This window comes from Schistocerca nitens, chromosome 5 (assembly GCF_023898315.1).
Source record: "Schistocerca nitens isolate TAMUIC-IGC-003100 chromosome 5, iqSchNite1.1, whole genome shotgun sequence".
NCBI classification, from domain to species: Eukaryota; Metazoa; Arthropoda; class Insecta; order Orthoptera; family Acrididae; genus Schistocerca; species Schistocerca nitens.
The window spans coordinates 423,951,230-423,972,087 of record NC_064618.1 but is presented as its reverse complement, the minus strand read 5'-3'; positions in this window follow the sequence as shown (position 1 = coordinate 423,972,087).

Genomic DNA, 20,858 nt, shown 5'->3' with positions numbered 1-20,858 from the left:
GTTCCACACCTGATTTGGGACTATTTTCAATGCCGAACAACTTTATGACACTCTGATTCTTCTAAGTTAACTTCCCTTTCATGAGCCACCTAAAGAAGGCCCAAAGACTGCAGAAAATAAGGGGGCTCCCTCACCATAAAAAAGGAACGGAGAAGAATTAATCATCAATCATTGGCAGCAGTGAATATTGTTTGCAATTTTCAAGCAGCGTCAAGGAACCGACTACAGCAAGTACTGGAAAGTGTGTATTATGTTATAAATTAGGTTGTGTGACGGTTTGACCATAAAATGTCATGTAACAGTAGGTACTGCTTAGGTCCAGAAACAGAACTATTAGATACTCATTTCAGCTTCAAAATGGCTGTATGTTGCTAACCGGACGCATGAGAACTTCAACACTTTTCCCTTTGCGAAATCCCACCTGATTACTACATAATAGGCCATGGTGTTCAAACCACAACACTAACCGGAATTTGGCCATTTCTTCCAGCACGTAGTAGGGACAGCGTAGTAATGTTATTGGTATGATGCTACTGAATCAGGATTCTTCCCTGGTTTGAACACAGGTATAATCCATCTTATCTTTAGAGGGTAGATGTTCTAATACTCAGAACACATTTTGCTCTAAATTAGGAGTAGGTTCTGCTGTCCTTCGTATGGCAGAAATGATACACTGTGGTGGATGTTATCTGGGGTGGAGGCAGCATTTTTACCAGAGGAGAAAACCTTCAGCAGCTTGATCATTGAGAATGTCTGTACAAGACGATAACCATCATTGGGATTTCTATCCTCTGTGTTTGGTGGGTATTGGATGGACGGAGTTGTCGGCTTTTCTAACATATGTTCCATACCACAGTTTATAGCCATCGAATTGTACTGGCGAGGTAGTGAGGGTTTCTTGGAGCTATTCACCTTCTTCCACACTGTTGACACTGTAGAGTCGCTATTTCTAGAGTTGTTGATTGTTTTCCTTGTCTTCTTCTTATTTTTCAAAAACCCCTTGGTTACCGCGTATATTTTTGCAGGCTGATGTAGTTTTGTTGCTGGACTGTTTCTGTTGTTAAACTGATTCTGCTGAGTAATTGCCTCTGTGTTTGCTTCAGTAATGCAATGTATTAGTTTGGAACAGTCATAAATTAGATCTCTGGGTTTGTAATTCTGGGAGATTACTTTTAATTTGTCAACCTCTTTACTCCAGCTAGTTTCCTAAATTCCCGTCTCCGTGCAGGTAAGATCCAGCGAGGGTCTTCATCTGCACCAGATAACGTCAGAACAATTGTTAGGTGATCGGAATCCGAAGGGTCTATTTTTACTTCGTAGCGGGTTAGTAGAGCTACATGACACCAAATCTGCGGTTTAATGTTCATATTGTCTGTAACTGTGGGGTTTTACTAATGGGGGACTCGACATTCAGCAGCACTAGGTTTTTGTCTTCTAGGATTGTCACTGATATCATCGTACTCGCATCCCCATGATGTTTGATGAGTGTTTTAGTCCACCACCACATGTAATGGACGGTCAAATTGTTGTGACAGAGATGTAAAATCGGCACCTTATAGGAGCATAATAGGTTGCCTGAAGACAACCCGAATACTCAGGTCGGATTACGAGTGTCTTGTTGATATTGCTGAGGTGTGGAACATCTTGTTTGTTGTATTTAATTTCAAGATGTCGTAAATAATATTTTCTCTTACTATTACAGCTACCCCTCCGTGTCCATTGTTTCTGTTGCTGTGTAAGTCATTGCCTATACATTCAGTATAGTTTCCAATGCAACAGTTTGAAATTGGCACCTAATATGTACAAGTTGCTAAAGTTTTGTTATTAATTATCTCTCTCTCTATTAGGGCACTAAATAATTCTTGACCAACTGGAACTGTCTGACTTGGAAAAACTGGAATCTCATGTAATATAATGTTCTTGGAATATTTGTACTGGTGGGCTACGGAGACTACCAACGTGCATGTAACAATAGTGTTATTTAGGAGTTACAGTCTTCGTCATTTCTTACAATCTAGCTTCCTATAAAGATCCCTCTATTCACAAATTACGTAGGTTTGGGTTTTTGTGTAGATTCCCAAACTCTTTTTTCACCTCATAAGAACTTTCTAACGAATTTCTTCATTATGTATTCTGTATCTTAACTGTCAGCGTCATTTTAATCTTCTTGGTATCGATAAGTTCTATTTCACAATTTTGAACATGGCTGATCCAGCAACTGTATAATAGTTCCAACATAGGATTAAACAGCCAAATGGTTGCACATAAATGGTAGGTTCACTGACCAAGGTTTCGACACCTACTAGGGCTGTCTTCATTTTAATGTTCCTAAATCGTAAAATTACACTGCTAAACAGCAGTAGTCAGAATCTGGAGCAGCTATGTTCATGTCGAAAGCAAAATAAAATGTGCTAGCTTTCGCCACTTGTGCCCAGCTGAGAACAACATCTGTTTTTCTTTTCTGTACTTTCGTTTTCAAGCGTACGTCGTAGTTGTTACTGCAACTCTTGATGCGATGTGCCCACGTTATTTTTAATTCTAGCACAAATTCTGTTTTAAAGAACAAGCTTATTGTTTTTGATAGGTCATTTAGTTCTTTTTTACTGTCTATTAGAAAGATAAGGCGATCAAAAAACTTCGAATTCATAGCTACTCCTTTTCCAGTTTCATTACTAATTTGAATTCATTTCTTCGCTCATTCATTTTCCTATCGAAATGCAACAAAGTCATTCCATTCGTGAATATCCACACTTCCACAACTAGATTTTATTTCATGAATTTCCGTTTCAATTATTTATTTATTTATTCTGTTTTTATTTACTTATTAGCGAGGGTGATGCTTCACACACATTTAACTTCAGATAACCAGTAATAGCTTGAATTACGATGCGTTTCGTCAAGGGCCAGTAAACTGTGGCCCTACACTTCCTTCAGGCTCTTCCAATCACACGTCCTATCCATCTTCCGTTCTGGGCGTGCTGTTTCCGTGTCCCTCTGCAAGGACTTTTTGTCCTTTCAGGCCTTCCTTCTCCAATTAATGCCCGCGTCCCCAAAGCTTCCAGCGTACCTCCCTCTTTTTCCTTTTTTTTCTGCCCCTCACCGGCCGATCGAACGAGGGAGTGAGCCACTGAACCTCTTTTGGCAGGGCGCTCCGCTGGACTGGCTTATGGCTCGTAAGCTGTTTTTCTGCCCTGTACGGCGAAGCAAAAGCGGATACCGCCCGCTCTATTCGACAGCCTTTTCCACCGGCTTCCCTTGAAAGCCGAAGCAGGTGAGAACGTGGGAGATTGAACTCCGTCGGTGCGGGGACAGTCTGTCAATAAGAGCGCGTCACTGACGTCTGTCAAAGGAATTTCGTAATGATGTTCCGAATCTGACACTAAGGAGATTTCTTTGCTTCTAAAAAAAAAGAGGATCAACCCTTCTTCGATAAACTACATTCATATTTTAAAGCAGATTTGTTATGGGTCACCGCAGGTAATGTTTATTGTGGGCAAATGATGAGATTCTTCATTTCGGAGGATGACTGCAACTTACAGGTGTACGTTGTACAATATTTTAACCATCAATGCACGTAAATTTCATATGTTGTGACGAATTCAAACAGGACAGCTTGAAATCTCGTAACTCATATTGACTTAACATCTAACATTTTTATTTTCCGACAAACAGTAATGGAAAATGCCCTTAGTAAACTTCAGAAAATAAGCAGGCTATATAGCATGGAAACACAAACGTGAAAGAAATGCGTTACCAGACTGTTCATTTCATTGCTTTAAAGTTACCAGATTACAACTTTGGTAATACTTTTTTCCTTGTTGTTTAAAAGATTCGAATTTACCTGAAATAATATTCACTTCGGAAGTGCACAAAAATCTCTTCGTACACTGACATAATAAGAAACGTCATGCGCAATCCTCATTTCAGCAATAATTGTTTGATGACTCTATATTTACAGGTAAGTAAGTGATGAGTCAACCTGAACACACAGGGAAGTCTTTCTACTGATGAGAGATACACAATGAGAAACAAATTTTGTTAGAGACAAAATGTTTGCTGGCACTTCCCACAAGGAGTTTTTTAATGTAATTACCAGCCCTGGGATGATGAGAGTTCACCGAAATAGAAGCCGCTACTGACAAGGTGTACTGCCTCTGCATGGTACCTTCACAAGTAAACTGGCACTTATTTTCAAAAAAAATATTAAGAATGAGTGCCTCTAGGAAGAGAAAGATGTCTTAGAAGCTCGATTGACATACATCCACATGGCGCAGTAGACTGGATTGTAGGCAACACACATGTATGCGAAACCTGCAGAAGTATAATCCACTCCAATTACAAAAATGAATGTATGTAAACTGACGACGATGTAATCGAAATGAAATCTTCTCGTATCACACAGTCTTTTCCAAGTATATATCCTCCTCTTGTGACTCTTGAACACACAACCATAGGTGGAAGCATAAGCGGCCAAAGACACTACAAGCTAGGGCATAACCACCTATGGCAAGCTAACATACACCAACAAGGGACAAACGTCGGCAAGCCCCTGCATAGCAGCAACGTCGACTGGAAATTACCAGCTTCTACTAGATCCGACCAACAGGCCCCAGCAGGGAAACCGACGAGCTCGCCCACTGACGCACAAACAAATGGCCAACATCACCCTACACTGTGAATCCGATGTATGACCTATCAGATACAAAAACGATCATAAAATTAACTGTTGCAGGTTGCTGACGCTGATCGAGAGTTCAACGCCGGCACCCAGCGGCAGCCGCCGAGCAACAGCACCGCACAACGTCAAAGGCATCGACATGCATGGTATACACTACTAACAAAGCCTACCCTTGCACGATCTATCGCAGGCAGCAAGACATCCGTTACTGCTCTTACCACCCGACCTTACTATCGCAGAGGTTTTTTTTTTTTTCCTTTGCTCTTGCCTTGGCACTGTTTTTCCTCTGCCCTCCAAACCGCTACCCTTCGTTCGACTTCGATCCAATCTATCTCCAGGTGAACGCAAAGTAATTGTTAACCTTAACCAGACGTACGCAAACATCGCAACACGCACATCCTGCGACACCTCACTTTAGTGAAAACTAACCCTTATGCAGAGATGGCAGTAGACCTTTGGAGTTAGCCATCATGCCGGTGTGGGTGTGGAGGGGCTCCACCTCTATTTAAAAAAAAAATTCTTGAACAGGGTATTCGCTATTACTAGCTGAAATTTATTACAGAACTCAGTAATCCTTTCTCCTCGCTCATTCCTTGTCCCGAGCCCATATTCTCCTGTAACCTTTTCTACTACTGCTTCCCCTACAGTTGAATTCCCGTCCCCCATTACTATTAGATTTTCATCTCCATTTACGTACTGTATTACCCTCTCAATATCCTCCTATACTTTCTGTATCTCTTCATCTTCTACCTGCTGACGTCGGCATTTATACCTGAACCCTCGTTGTTGGTGTTGATTTGCTCTCGATTCTGACAGGAACAAACCTATCACTGAACTGTTCACTGTAACAAACCCTTTGCTCTACCTTTCCATTCACAACGAATACTATTCCGGTTATAACATTTTCTGCAGCTGTTGATACTACCCTATACTCATCTGACCAGAAATCCTTATCTCCTTTCCATTTCTCTTCACTGGCCCCTGCTATAACTAGATTGAGACTTTGCGTTTCCCTTTTCAGATTTTCTAGTTCCCGTATCACATTCAAACTTCTGACATTCCACCCACCCCATGACTCTTAGAACGTTATCGTTCCGTTGATTATTCAACATTTTTCTCATGGTCACCTCCACCTTGGTGTTCCCTCCCAGAGACACGTATGGTGGACTATTCAGGAATCTTTTTCCAATGGAGAGATCATCATTATACTTGATCAGTTACAGGCCACAATTCCTGTGGATACCCGTTATGTGTCTTTAATGCAGTGGTTTCCATTGCCTTCTGCATCCCAATGCCGTATATCATTGTCGATTCTTCTCCCTTCAGGGGCAGCTTCCCGCACGAATGGCGAGAGAGTGTCATGAACATTTGTCTGCTCCTCCGCCCTCTTTGAAATGGCCGTTGACAGAATGAGGGTGACTTCTTATGCCGGAAGTCTTTGACGGCCAATGCTGATTATTAACTGCAGAGTGGATGCAGAAAGAACGACGCTAAATGGTACAGGGTTGTGTAATTTCCTGCTTTATCAATTCTGCTTCATCAAAATTCTGAAAACCGATAGAACCCTCCTCAGATAGACTGCTGAAGGGAAGTAGCTTAATAGAGCTGACTCATTTCCACTCGAACGACTGGAAAGTTCCGTAGTGTGTCTGGTGTATAAAAATTTGTCAAAAATGATTATTCTTTTTCCGGCTGCTCCGCATATGACGACCTATCCAAATACAAATCGCATAAAAATAGGGAAAACTGTATGTTCGCTTTAAAAGTACCATAGTTTCAGGCATGCAACGCCAACACAATAAAAAGAGTTGTTACTGTCCTCAGACCTCATATAGAAAATCGACTACTAGTTCTGTGCAGTAGTGCTTTCAGAAGTAAAAGGAGGCCCATTGATATGACGTAAAGGTGTCATAACTGCACAAACAGCTCTGTCCATGACCATGCAACAAGAGATAGACTCAACTTACATTTACCAATAAAAAATAAACATAAAACTCAAAATAGAATTACCCACCAAGGAATAAAACTGTACAATAAATTACCAAAAGATATAAAAGAAATTTCAAAAATACACTTACTTAAAAAGGCAGCTAAAAAGTACCTGTTATGTAATAGATTTTATACATTGAGGGATTACTTCGCTAAAACAGAGTAGGGGTTTTATAAAAAAATGTTATACAAATACATAATAATAATAATGATTATAAAATATCCAACAGTCCACATTATTTTCTCCTTCCTAGAAATAATCATCCCCAAGTTATGCTTAGCACAATACTAACACCGCTTCCTCTTCCTGAGCTCAACATCTCAATCATTATGGATGGATGCTGACTCAGTCTTTCAGGATAGCAAATTGGAACTTGTGGAACAGAAAATTGCCCAGATATCACCAGTGTGTGTGTGTGTGTGTGTGTGTGTGTGTGTGTGTGTGTGTGTGTGTGGTGAGTGAAGTGTTATGAAACAATGTGTGTATAGTGTGTGCAATGATTAATAGTGAGATATAAGTGAACAGTGTGGCATTACATTATTAAATAAGCTTTTTGTAAAAAAAGTATTGTATATCACTAATAAATCTAATGACTGTCTCTAACTAGAAGTCTATGAATATATGTGTATACGAATTAGCTTATCTTAAATTTATATAAATTTTTAAATATTTTGACATGTCTTATAACCTTGTAAAAAGATATCTACCGATGAGTAAAGCAACACATCCAATATCATTGAGAAAAAAACTGTTTCGCAGAAAACAGGGCTTGAAAACAAAGCTATAGTGCCAGTATCTTGTTCGACATGTGCACTGTGTGTTCTTGATCGATATTTTATCACGTATACCGAAGTAAATAAGTCGACTGACTGTAGGCATAAAATGATTTACAGTTTTTTTTCTTTAGGACTGGATCAGTGAGAACAACTGTGATTGTAATCAGCTATTCTTATTTTATAATTATATTCTTTGAATGAAGATATAAATGATATGTTTAATAGCTTTACCTCCCCCACCCCCAAGCAATTTTCTGTACAACGGATAATTATGATCGCTCATTCGAGTGTCGACAGTAATTAGAAAACGACAGCACCTGCTCCCATTTCCGTTTGCTGGTTCACTGAGTAGATAACTGTGCAATACTATTCCTAAGTAGGTGTAGAAGATGTTATCAATGAGCCAGGCTATGATCCTTTCGTCGGCACCTTGCTGGATTTACTATTTCCTAAGTTCTGTTTCGGAAGAAAATAATTTTTCGTAAATATAAATGCTATCATATATTATACTTCAATTCAGCTTAGAGGTTTCATGCCTTCAGCTAAACAATAAACTTGCACACATAGAACTTCAGTTTTTTTTCAACAGTGTCACATGATCTCCCAGTAAAACTCCTAAGTCTCTAAGAGCTACTTTGGACAGAACTTTAAGCTACAAGGGACACCAGAAGCCAGCTGCAAAATTCCGAACAAAGAATAGCGTCATTCGAAGGTATATAGCATCACAGGGGGTTCTTTAACATCTATGTTACGAGCAACAACTTGAGCTCTGGTTTATTCAGTAGCAGCACACTGCTGCCCTATCTAGCATCACCCAAATCAAGAAAAATGCACTGATCTCTGTCAAACAATGCGAATAATTTCGAGAATGATTGAGAGCACTCCCAGTTTCTGGTAACCAATCCAAAATGCATTTCCACCACATGCTAAGCAGGCAATAAGCACTACATAGAGAATCTAGAAAATTTATTGCATTCGACATCTTCCTTTCCTTCGCTCTCTGATTACATAAATACTAAAAGATTTTGCTCTAGGAAGTTATATGCTTTGAAAACAACAACTATGATGTTATACAATACCGGAAGAAAGTCTGGAAAGCCGCTGTAACTGTGGATCTCAAGAAATTCCAATGTATCTCTAAGTAATTACTTACATAAAAATGAAGTTATAATGTACCACGTCTTCCCCCCATGAACCATGGACCTCGCTGTTGGTGGGGAGGCTTGCGTGCCTCAACGATACAGATAGCCGTACCGTAGGTGCAACCACAACGGAGGGGTATCTGTTGAGAGGCTAGACAAACGTGTGGTTCCTGAAGAGGGGCAGCAGCCTTTTCACTAGTTGCAGGGGCAACAGTCTGGATGATTGATTGATCTGACCCTGTAACACTAACCAAAACGGCCTTGCTGTGCTGGTACTGCGAACGGCTGAAAGCAAGGGGAAACTACAGCCGTAATATTTCCCGAGGGCATGCTGCTTTACTGTATTATTAAATGGTGATGGCGTCCTCTTGGGTAAAATATTCCGGAGGCAAAATAGTCCCCCATTCGGATCTCCGGGCGGGGACTACTCAAGAGGACGTCGTTATCAAGAGAAAGAAAACTGGCTTTCTACGGATCGGAGCGTGGAATGTCAGATTCCTTAATTGGGCAGGTAGGTTAGAAAATTTAAAAAGGGAAATGGATAGTTTAAAGTTGTATATAGTGGGAATTAATGAAGTTCGGTGGCAGGAGGAACAAGACTTTTGGTCAGGTGAATACAGGGTTATAAATCCAAAATCAAATAGGGGTAATGCAGGAGTAGGTTTAATAATGAATAAAAAAATAGGAGTGCGGGTAAGCTACTACAGGGCGCTAATGACCATAGCTGTTTTGCGCCCTAAAACCAAAAAAAAAAAAAAAAAAAAAGCTACTACAGACAGCATAGTGAACGCATTATTGTCGCCAAGATAGACACGAAGCCCATGCCTACTACTGTGGTGCAAGTTTATATGCCAACAAGCTCTGCAGATGATGAAGAAATTGATGAAATATATGATGAGATCAAAGAAACTATTGAGGTAGTGAAGGGAGACGAAAATTTAATAGTCATGTGTGACTGGAATTCGACAGAAGGAAAAGGAAGAGAAGGAAACGTAGTAGGTGAATATGGATTGGGGCTAAGAAATGAAAGAGGAAGCCGCCTGGTAGAATTTTGCACACAGCATAACTTAATCACAGCTAACACCTGGTTCAAGAATCATGAAAGAAGGTTGTATACATGGAAGAAGCGTGGAGATACTATAAGGTTTCAGATAGATTATATAATGGTAAGACAGAAATTTAGGAACCAGATTTTAAACTGTAAGACTCTTCCAGGGGCAAATGTGGACTCTAACCACAATCTATTGGTTATGAATTGTAGATTAAAACTGAAGAAACTGCAAAAAGGTGGGAATTTAAGGAGATGGGAGCTGGATAAACTGAAAGAACCAGAGGTTGTACAGAGTTTCAGGGAGAGCATAAGGGAACAATTGACAGGAAAGGGGGAAATACATACAGTAGAAGAAGAATGGGTAGCTTTGAGGAATGAAGTAGTGAAGGCAGCAGAGGATCAAGTAGGTAAAAAGACGGCAGCTAGTAGAAATCCTTGGGTAACAGAAGAGATACTGAATTTAATTGATGAAACGAAAAAATACAAAAATGCAGTAAGTGAAGCAGGCAAAAAGGAATACAAACGTCTCAAAAATGATATCGACAGGAAGTGCAAAATGGCTAATCAGGGATGGCTAGAGGACAAATGTAAGGATGTAGAGGCTTATCTCATTAGGGGTAAGATAGATACTGCCCACAGGAAAATTAAAGAGACCTTTGGAGAAAAGAGAGCCACTTGTATGAATATCAAGAGCACAGATGGAAACCCAGTTCTAAGGAAAGAAGGGAAAGCAGAAAGGTGGAAGGAGTATATAGAGGGCCTATACACGGGCGACGTTCTTGAGGACAATATTATGGAAATGGAAGAGGAGGTAGATGAAGATGAAATGAGAGATATGATAATACATGAAGGATTTGACAGAGCACTGAAAGACGTAAGTCGAAACAAGGCCCCGGGAGTAGACAACATCCCATTAGAATTACTGACAGCCTTGGGAGTGCCAGGCCTAACAAAACTCTACCATCTGGTGAGCAAGATGTATGAGAAAGGCGAAATTCCCTCAGACTTCAAGAAAATATTGTAATTCCTATCCCAAAGAAAACAGGTGTTGACATATGTGAAAATTACCGAACTATCAGTTTAATAAGTCACAGCTGCAAAATACTAACGCGAATTCTTTACAGACGAATGGAAAAACTGGTAGAAGCTGACCTCGGGGAAGATCAGTTTGGATTCCGTAGAAATGTTGGAACACGTGAGGCAATACTGACCCTACGACTTATCTTAGATGAAAGATTAAGGAAAGGCAAACCTACGTTTCTAGCATTTGTAGACTTAGAGAGAGCTTTTGACAATGTTGACTGGAATACTTTCTTTCAAATTCTAAAGGTGGCAGGGGTAAAATACAGGGAGCGAAAGGCTATTTACAATTTGTACCAAAACCAGATGGCAAATATAAGAGTCGAAGGACATGAAAGGGAAGCAGTGGTTGGGAAGGGAGTGAGACAGGGTTGTAGCCTCTCCCTAATTTTATTCAATCTTTATATTGAGCAAGCAATAAAGGAAACAAAGAAAAGTTCGGAGTAGGTATTAAAATCCATGGAGAAAAAATAAAAACTTTGAGGTTTGCCGATGACATTGTAATTCTGTCAGAGACAGCAAAGGACTTGGAAGAGCACTTGAACGGAATGGACAGTGTCTTGAAAGGAGGATATAAGATGAACATCAACAAAAGCAAAACGAGGATAATGGAATGTAGGCGAATGAAATCGGGTGATGCTGAGGGAATTTGATTAGGAAATGAGACAAAGTAGTAAAGGAGTTTTGCTATTTGGGGAGCAAAATAACTGATGATGGTCGAAGCAGAGAGGATATAAAATGTAGACTGGCAATGGCAAGGAAAGAGTTTCTGAAGAAGAGAAATTTGTTAACATCGAGTATTGATTTAAGTGTCAGGAAGTCATTTATGAAAGTATTTGTATGGAATGTAGCCATGTATGGAAGTGAAACATGGACGATAAATAGTTTAGAGAAGAAGAGCATAGAAGCTTTCAAAATGTGGTGCTACAGAAGAATGCTGAAGATTAGATGGGTAGATCACATAACTTACAATTTGGTGCTGGACGGCAGCTTGGAGCGTAAAAATCGTAGAGGGAGACCAAGAGATGAATACACTAAGCAGATTCAGAAGGATGTAGGCTGCAGTAGGTACTGGGAGATGAAGAAGCTTGCACAGGTTAGAGTAGCATCAAACCAGTCTCAGGACTGAAGACCACAACGACAACAACAATGTACCACGTGTTTCAATCGAATTAAAAAGTGTAAAATAATTTCTCTTAGCCCCACACTGATTACTGACGCCATATAGATAGTCCTGAAAACTTGTGGATGTTTGCTTTCAATGACTGTGAAATTAACTGTAGGATTTAAAACTAAAAACGTGGAGCGCATGAAACACACAGTAGTAAAGAGATGAACGATAAATATTTGAAAACGTATTGGATACGCCCCACGGTTGTCTTTTTAAATCTTTCTAGTACTTTTCATTGCCTTTGAAAATTCTCAATCAAATTTTCAGGACATTTGTATGGGGTTATGAATCTGTTTGGGGCTAGAAGAAATAATATTTACTTCTTAGTTCGATCTGAAAACGTGGTATGATATAGATTCCTTTTAATTTGAATAATTATCTTTTGCTTTTTAGTCTTGAATTTGTGAAGTGTTCCAGTCGATTTCAAACATTTTGATGCAATTTATAACAGAGAAACGTAGTAATTTCAGCTTTATTTCAGTTTCTCTTCAAATGACTAAGCCAATGTTTTGCAGAGTGCTTCATGTATTTGGGAAAAAAAAGTGAAGGTATAAATTGGAGAGATTCGCACTCACACGGAGGCTTACCAGCAATACTTCTTCCCATGAACCGTTCGCGATTAGAGCTGGACAAGTCAGAAATTACAGCGGTACACAATGTACCTTCCGCCCACACCGGACTATACGTCGAGTTAATGTCACATAGTCATTTAGTTCTGAGTTGAAAGTTTCAAGTCTCTAGTTCGTCGAGGAATGAAAGAGCTAAGCAAAGTACCCTCTGCTACACATCCGATAAGAAAGCTAGTTAATATAACATTGTCGTCCAGATCTGAGCTACGTTTAAAATTTCAAGCCTCCAGCTCATCAGGAAGTTAGTTTGCAACTTCAAAATTTGTACCGGATGGACAAAAAAGAATGTGATCTCGCAAAAACTCGGTAAATCCCAACTGCCGTTGACCACCTAAGAGCATTATGGGCTAACGTGAAAAGAAGTACAATCAATCGGGACAAATATGAGTACACGCGAAGTAAGTGGAAACTAAACACATCTCCGAAATGCGATTCTGCAGCACAAATGTAGTTTGTGAAGCGTGTAGAGGCTAAAAAGGACAGTTTGAAGCCTCCCAGAATTCACTGTTGGACAAAAGAGAAACACTTGTATAAATATCAAGAGATCAGATGGAAAACCAGTTCTAAACAAAGAACGGAAAGCAGAAAACTTGAAGGAGTATACAGTGCGATGTATTTGAGGGTAATATTATGGAAATGGAAGAGGACGTAAATGAAGATGAGATGGGAGACATGATACTGCCTGAAGAATTTGACAGAGCACTGAAAGACCTAACTCAAAACTAGGTCCCGTAAGTAGAAAACATTCCGTTACAACTACTGACAGCCTTGGGAGAGCCAGCCATGGCAAATCTCTTCCATGTGGTGAACAACATGTATGAGAGCGGCGAAATACCATCAGACTTCAAGAAGAATATAATAATTAAAATTCCAAAGAAAGAAAGTGCTGACAGGTGTGAAAATTACCAAACTATCAGTTTAAAAAGTAACAGTAGCAAAGTACTAACATGAATTTCTTACAGAAAAGAAGCAGACTCCTGGGAAGATCAGGAACACGTAAGGCAATACTGACACTACGACTTATCTTAGAAGATAGATTAAGGAAAGGCAAGCTCACGTTTGCAGCATTTGATACTTAGAGAAAGCTTTTGACAATGTTAACTGGAATACTCTCTTTCAAACTCTGAAGGTGGCAGGGGCAAAATGAAATGAGCGAAATGCTATTTACAATTCGTACAGAAATCAGATGACAGTTATAAGAGCCGAACGGCCACGATTGGGAAGTAGTGGCTGAGAACGGAGAGTCAGGGTTGTAGACTATTCCCATTGTTATTCGGTCTGTATATTGAGTAAGCAGTAAAGGAAACAAAAGAAAAATTTGGAGTGGGAAATAAAAACCAGGGAGAAGAAGTAAAAACTTTGAGGTTTGACGATGACGTTGAAATTCTGCCAGAGACAGCAAAGGACTTGGAAGAACAGTTGAACGGAATGGACAGTGTCTTGGAAGGAGGATATAAGATGAACACGAACAAAAGGTAAGCTAAGATAATGGAATGTAGTCGAATTAAGTCAGGTTATGCTGAGGGACTAGATTAGGAAGTGAGGTACTTAAAATAGTAGATGAGTTTTGCTATTTTGACATCAAAATAACTGATGATGCTCGAAGTAAAGTAGATATAAATGTAGACTGGCGATGCCAAAGAAAGCGTTTCCGAAGAAGAGAGATTTGTTAACATCGAGAAGTGTCAGGAAGTCTTCTCTAAAAATATTTGCATGGCAGGAAGTCTTCTCTGAAAGTATTTGCCTGGAGGGTGTCCATGTATGGAAGTGAAACATGAACGATATACAGTTTAGACAAGAAGAGAGTAGAAGCTTTTGATGTGTCGTGCTACAGAAGAATGCTGAAGATTAGAAGGGTAGATCACGTAACTAACGAGGAGGTACAGAATATAACTGGAGAGAAGAGTAATTAATGGCACACCCTAACTAGAAGAATGGATCGGTTGGTACGACATGTTCTGAGGCATCAGGGGATCACCAATTTAGTATTGGAGCCTAGAGAGTAAAAATCGTAGAGGGAGACCAAGAGATGAATACAGTAAGCTGATTCAAATGGATGTAGGCTGCAGTAGTTATTTGGAGATGAAGAGGCTTTCACAGGATAGATTAGCATGGAGAGCTGCATCAATCAAGTGTTTGGACTGAGAACCACAACAACAGCAACAGCACTTCAGTTAAGAGGTAACGCCACTGCAATGGTCTTAAAAATGCATGTTCTTGACTTTTTGGGAAGAAGGAAATTTGATAGTGAAATAATACTTGAGGTAGTTATTGAGCATACATTTAAGTATATTATTTAAAAAATTGTCAGAAAATGTTACAAAATGACGACACTACATCAATTCTCTCGAGACATGTTGAATTTGAGGTGATCTGCTTCACGTACTTTGACCAGTGCGAAACTGAATCCGGAAATAAGAAGAAAATCTATGTAATCTACATGATCTAGTGTGCCACGTGGTGGATTTTAGAAATATTGAATTTTGTGTCATTGGCGAGACTGTGAATAACGTCTTTGGAATTCTGACCAAAAAAGGACAGTCATTTATTAATAAAAATAGTTTAAAATAACTAATCGAAAATCCCCTACATGGTTCACTTTCAAATGTTATTCCAGAAGCATAGAAAAAATTTTCATATTCAATTGGATTAATAGTGCGTGCCGCTTTGAAAAATCATATTCCGAAAAAAACGTGACTAATGTTTTGAAATGTGATACAGACATGGACAAATAAAGAAATTCTACCTTTAGAAAACCCTTACCATTAATCCCCCCCCCATGAACCATGGACCTTGCCGTTGGTGGGGAGGCTTGCGTGCCTCAGCGATACAGATGGCCGTACCGTAGGTGCAACCACAACGGAGGGGTATCTGTTGAGAGGCCAGACAAACGTGTGGTTCCTGAAGAGGGGCAGCAGCCTTTTCAGTAGTTGCAAGGGCAACAGTCTGGATGATTGACTGATCTGGCCTTGTAACATTAACCAAAACGGCCTTGCTGTGCTGGTACTGCGAACGGCTGAAAGCAAAGGGAAACTACAGCCGTAATTTTTCCCGAACACATGCAGCTTTACTGTATGATTAAATGATGATGGCGTCCTCTTGGGTAAAATATTCCGGAGGAAAAATAGTCCCCCATTCGGATCTCCGGGCGGGGACTACTCAAGAGGACGTCGTTATCAGGAGAAAGGAAACTGGCATTCTACGGATCGGAGCGTGGAATGTCAGATCCCTTAATCGGGCAGGTAGGTTAGAAAATTTAAAAAGGGAAATGGATAGGTTAAAGTTAGATATAGTGGGAATAGTGAAATTCGGTGGCAGGAGGAACAAGACTTTTGGTCAGGTGATTACAGGGTTATAAATACAAAATCAAATAGGGGTAATGCAGGAGTAGGTTTAATAATGAATAAAAAAATAGGAGTGCGGGTTAGCTACTACAAACAGCATAGTGAACGCATTATTGTGGCCAAGATAGACACAAAGCCCATGCCTACTACAGTAGTACAAGTTTATATGCCAACTAGCTCTGCAGATGATGAAGAAATTGATGAAATGTATGACGAGATAAAAGAAATTATTCAGGTAGTCAAGGGAGACGAAAATTTAATACTCATGGGTGACTGGAATTCGTCAGTAGGAAAAGGGAGAGAAGGAAACATAGTAGGTGAATATGGACTGGGGGGAAGAAATGAAAGAGGAAGCCGCCTTGTAGAATTTTGCACTGAACATAACTTAATCATAGCTAACACTTGGTTCAAGAATCATAAAAGAAGGTTGTATACATGGAAGAATCCTGGAAATACTAATAGGTATCAGATAGATTATATAATGGTAAGACAGAGATTTAGGAACCAGGTTTTAAATTGTAAGACATTTCCAGGGGCAGATGTGGACTCTGACCACAATCTATTGGTTATGAACTGCAGATTGAAACTGAAGAAACTGCAAAAAGGTAGGAATTTAAGGAGATGGGACCTGGATAAACTGAAAGAACCAGAGGTTGTAGAGAGTTTCAGGGAGAGCATAAGGGAACAATTGACAGGAATGGGGGAAAGAAATACAGTAGAAGAAGAATGGGTAGCTCTGAGGGATGAAGTAGTGAAGGCAGCAGAGGATCAAGTAGGTAAAAAGACGAGGGCTAATAGAAATCCTTGGGTAACAGAAGAAATATTGAATTTAATTGATGAAAGGAGAAAATATAAAAATGCAGTGAATGAAGCAGGCAAAAGGGAATACAAACGTCTCAAAAATGAGATCGACAGAAAGTGCAAAATGGCTAAGCAGGGATGGCTAGAGGACAAATGTAAGGATGTAGAGGCTTGTCTCACTAGGGGTAAGATAGATACTGCCTACAGGAAAATTAAAGAGACCTTTGGAGAGAAGAGAACCACTTGTATGAATATCAAGAGCTCAGATGGCAACCCAGTTCTAAGCAAAGAAGGGAAGGCAGAAAGGTGGAAGGAGTATATACAGGGTTTATACAAGGGCGATGTACTTGAGGACAATATTATGGAAATGGAAGAGGATGTAGATGAAGATGAAATGGGAGATAAGATACTGCGTGAAGAGTTTGACAGAGCACTGAAAGACCTGAGTCGAAACAAGGCCCCGGGAGTAGACAACATTCCATTAGAACTTCTGATGGCCTTGGGAGAGCCAGTCATGACAAAACTCTACCATCTGGTGCGCAAGATGTATGAGACAGGCGAAATACCCACAGACTTCAAGAAGAATATAATAATTCCAATACCAAAGAAAGCAGGTGTTGACAGATGTGAAAATTACCGAACTATCAGTTTAATAAGTCACAGCTGCAAAATACTAACGCGAATTCTGTACAGACGAATGGAAAAACTGGTAGAAGCGGACCTCGGGGAAGATCAGTTTGGATTCCGTAGAAATGTTGGAACACGTGAGGCAATACTAACCTTACGACTTATCTTAGAAGAAAGATTACGAAAAGGCAAACCTACGTTTCTAGCATTTGTAGACTTAGAGAAAGCTTTTGACAACGTTAACTGGAATACTCTCTTTCAAATTCTGAAGGTGGCAGGGGTAAAATACAGGGAGCGAAAGGCTATTTACAATTTGTACAGAAACCAGACGGCAGTTATAAGAGTTGAGGGGCATGAAAGGGAAGCAGTGGTTGGGAAAGGAGTGAGACAGGGTTGTAGCCTCTCCCCGATGTTATTCAATCTGTATATTGAGCAAGCAGTAAAGGAAACAAAAGAAAAATTCGGAGTAGGTATTAAAATTCACGGAGAAGAAGTAAAAACTTTGAGGTTCGCCGATGACATTGTAATTCTGTCAGAGACAGCAAAGGACTTGGAAGAGCAGTTGAACGGAATGGACAGTGTCTTGAAAGGAGGATATAAGATGAACATCAACAAAAGCAAAACGAGGATAATGGAATGTAGTGTAATTAAATCGGGTGATGCTGAGGGGATTAGGTTAGGAAATGAGATACTTAAAGTAGTAAAGGAGTTTTGCTATTTAGGGAGTAAAATAACTGATGATGGTCGAAGTAGAGAGGATATAAAATGTAGACTGGCAATGGCAAGGAAATCGTTTCTGAAGAAGAGAAATTTGTTAACATCGAGTATAGATTTAAGTGTCAGGAAGTCGTTTCTGAAAGTATTTGTATGGAGTGTAGCCATGTATGGAAGTGAAACATGGACGATAACCAGTTTAGACAAGAAGAGAATAGAAGCTTTCGAAATGTGGTGCTACAGAAGAATGCTGAAGATAAGGTGGGTAGATCACGTAACTAATGAGGAGGTATTGAATAGGATTGGGGAGAAGAGAAGTTTGTGGCACAACTTGACTAGAAGAAGGGATCGGTTGGTAGGACATGTTTTGAGGCATCAAGGGATCACAAATTTAGCATTGGAGGGCAGTGTGGAGGGTAAAAATCGTAGAGGGAGACCAAGAGATCAATACACTAAGCAGATTCAGAAGGATGTAGGTTGCAGTAGGTACTGGGAGATGAAGAAGCTTGCACAGGATAGAGTAGTATGGAGAGCTGCATCAAACCAGTCTCAGGACTGAAGACCACAACAACAACATACCATTAATCTGCTATCTCACGACTGGGCAGTCGTACAGTTTCCGTTTCTATGGAAACTGTATCCACTAGTTCATCAGAGCAACTAGATATCTGAGAACACACAAAACTTTACAATTCCGTTTAGCCTTTCTCCAACCAGGTGCATTGATAGGACGATTCTATGGCTGATTTCATACGCGTACCGTATAAACATACTAGTTGGTCTAACAACTTCTGCATAGTTTGTACAACCAATAATTAGTGTGAATGCTAAGCCTCAATGATTTGGTTCTTGCAACATAATGAGTGCATTGGACGTTTTACATTCAGCATGTTGAGAAGTAACACAGCAAACGGTAAAAAAAAATTTAATCCTGTAACTCAATCCGTAATTCGAATGAAACTCCTGCTCACTATCTTTCAGATTCTTAGCAGAGGGACTGACTACTGCCGAACGGCTCTCAGCCTCATATCTATTTTGTGTTGGTGAAATCGGACCTTTCAGAGTGCGACTTAGCCAAATTCAAACATGAGAAAGGACTGAGCCAGGTTTTTTACGTACTCACCATTCATCATTTGACTAATTTTATTGCCATTTAAAAACACTGTACATACAATAAGAGAAACAATTTCTGAGACCAGCAACGAATACATTAAACAGCAAGTACAAAAAATGTAAAAAAGCAGATAGTTCGGATACCAGCAACAGGTATAAAATGAAAGAGGGGCTTTTATAAAATTATACCTTTTTATAGACAAGCCCATAAAACTGGAAACTCTTAATTTCAAATTACGACCAAATGTTATCATCGTATAAACAAAAGAGAGTATATATTTTAACAAAGGGTACAGCTTGAGGGAAGAATAACGAGCGCAAATAAGTCAAATAAAATTTTTCATAATCTTTGACAAGAACTTGGCCCATTGGGCTGACTCAAAAGTTAAACAGCCATGACACTAAGATGCAGCGGCTTAAATTTTAGAATTAAAACAATTGCAAAAACGCAATATCAGGACTACGTGCTGCCTCCATATCTCCAGCGAGAAACAAATTCCGGCGCTGTTGCTAAATTAGAAATCAATGAACGGAAAAAGAAGTTTAATATTTGGTGCTAAGGCCTTCCCCTCCCCTTTATAAAAATATAAAAAAAATGTCAGTATCAAAATGGCTCTGAGCACTATGGGACTTAACTTCTGAGGTCACCAGTCCCCTAGAACTTAGAACTACTTAAACCTAACTAACCTAAGGACAGCACACACTCCCATGCCCGAGGCAGGATTCGAACCTGCGACCGTAGCGGTCGATCGGTTCCAGACTGTAGCGCTTAGAACCGCACGGCCACTCCGGCCGGCGATGTCAGTATGAAGCAACTGTACCCCGCACGAGACTGGCCACGGTTAACAACGTGCGGCCAGAGTGTTCGCCAAAGATAAATCCCTTAAGCACAAGGTTTAAGACACGCAGTGCTGGTTATATGCTTTTTCTCTTAGAAGATTTGACCGGAAACACCAAACACAATGAACAGAACCGAACAGGGCGATGACAGGACGAAGTGAGAAATAACTAGAAACGATTTGTTTGCATCTAGGCACCGTGTCAACTAAATACAGTCAACCGTGGCCAAATCAAGCGCGAAGCGTCCAGCGCCATTGCCATTATAGCTCCCGACGTTAAAAGAAAGTGAAGAGGGACTGCCACATTAAATAAAATACTAAACCAAAAGTATGAGCAGTTTACAACAGCAGTAGCTTCGCATCCTAATTTGAAAATAAAAAGAGACCGTTGCCAAGTTGATGACGTACTCCTTCAACGACAAGTGGATACGATTTTTTCTTCGCTTTTTCTGCCCAAGTACACCTCCTTACCACTCATTGTCACTTGAAGGACTGAACCGTATACTATAAGATCAGAAATAAACTTTCGAAAGTCAATATTGCACAAAAAAAAATCAAGATTCTAAGGGAATGAATTGTCTTTTTCGTACACATACTGACACTTGCTGACGCTGCGATAACGCATTATTGTTTTGAAATGCTTCTAACTAGACACAGACACTACAGGGAGTATCGAGTTGGGGCAGAAATGCCGTTTCTGGCCTCTAAATTCCACAATACAATTTTTTTCAGCTATTTGACTTTTTCCCTGTTATTTTAGAATGTTCAAAGCATCTTTTCTGCCAATATGAGAAATTGATTTTCGAAAATTCCGCAGTGGTATCAGCATATTTGTAACCTAGATGTTTCTTTATCAATGTTGTTCTTAGTTTGCGTTCATTTGTTTGATTTGTAATAATTTCA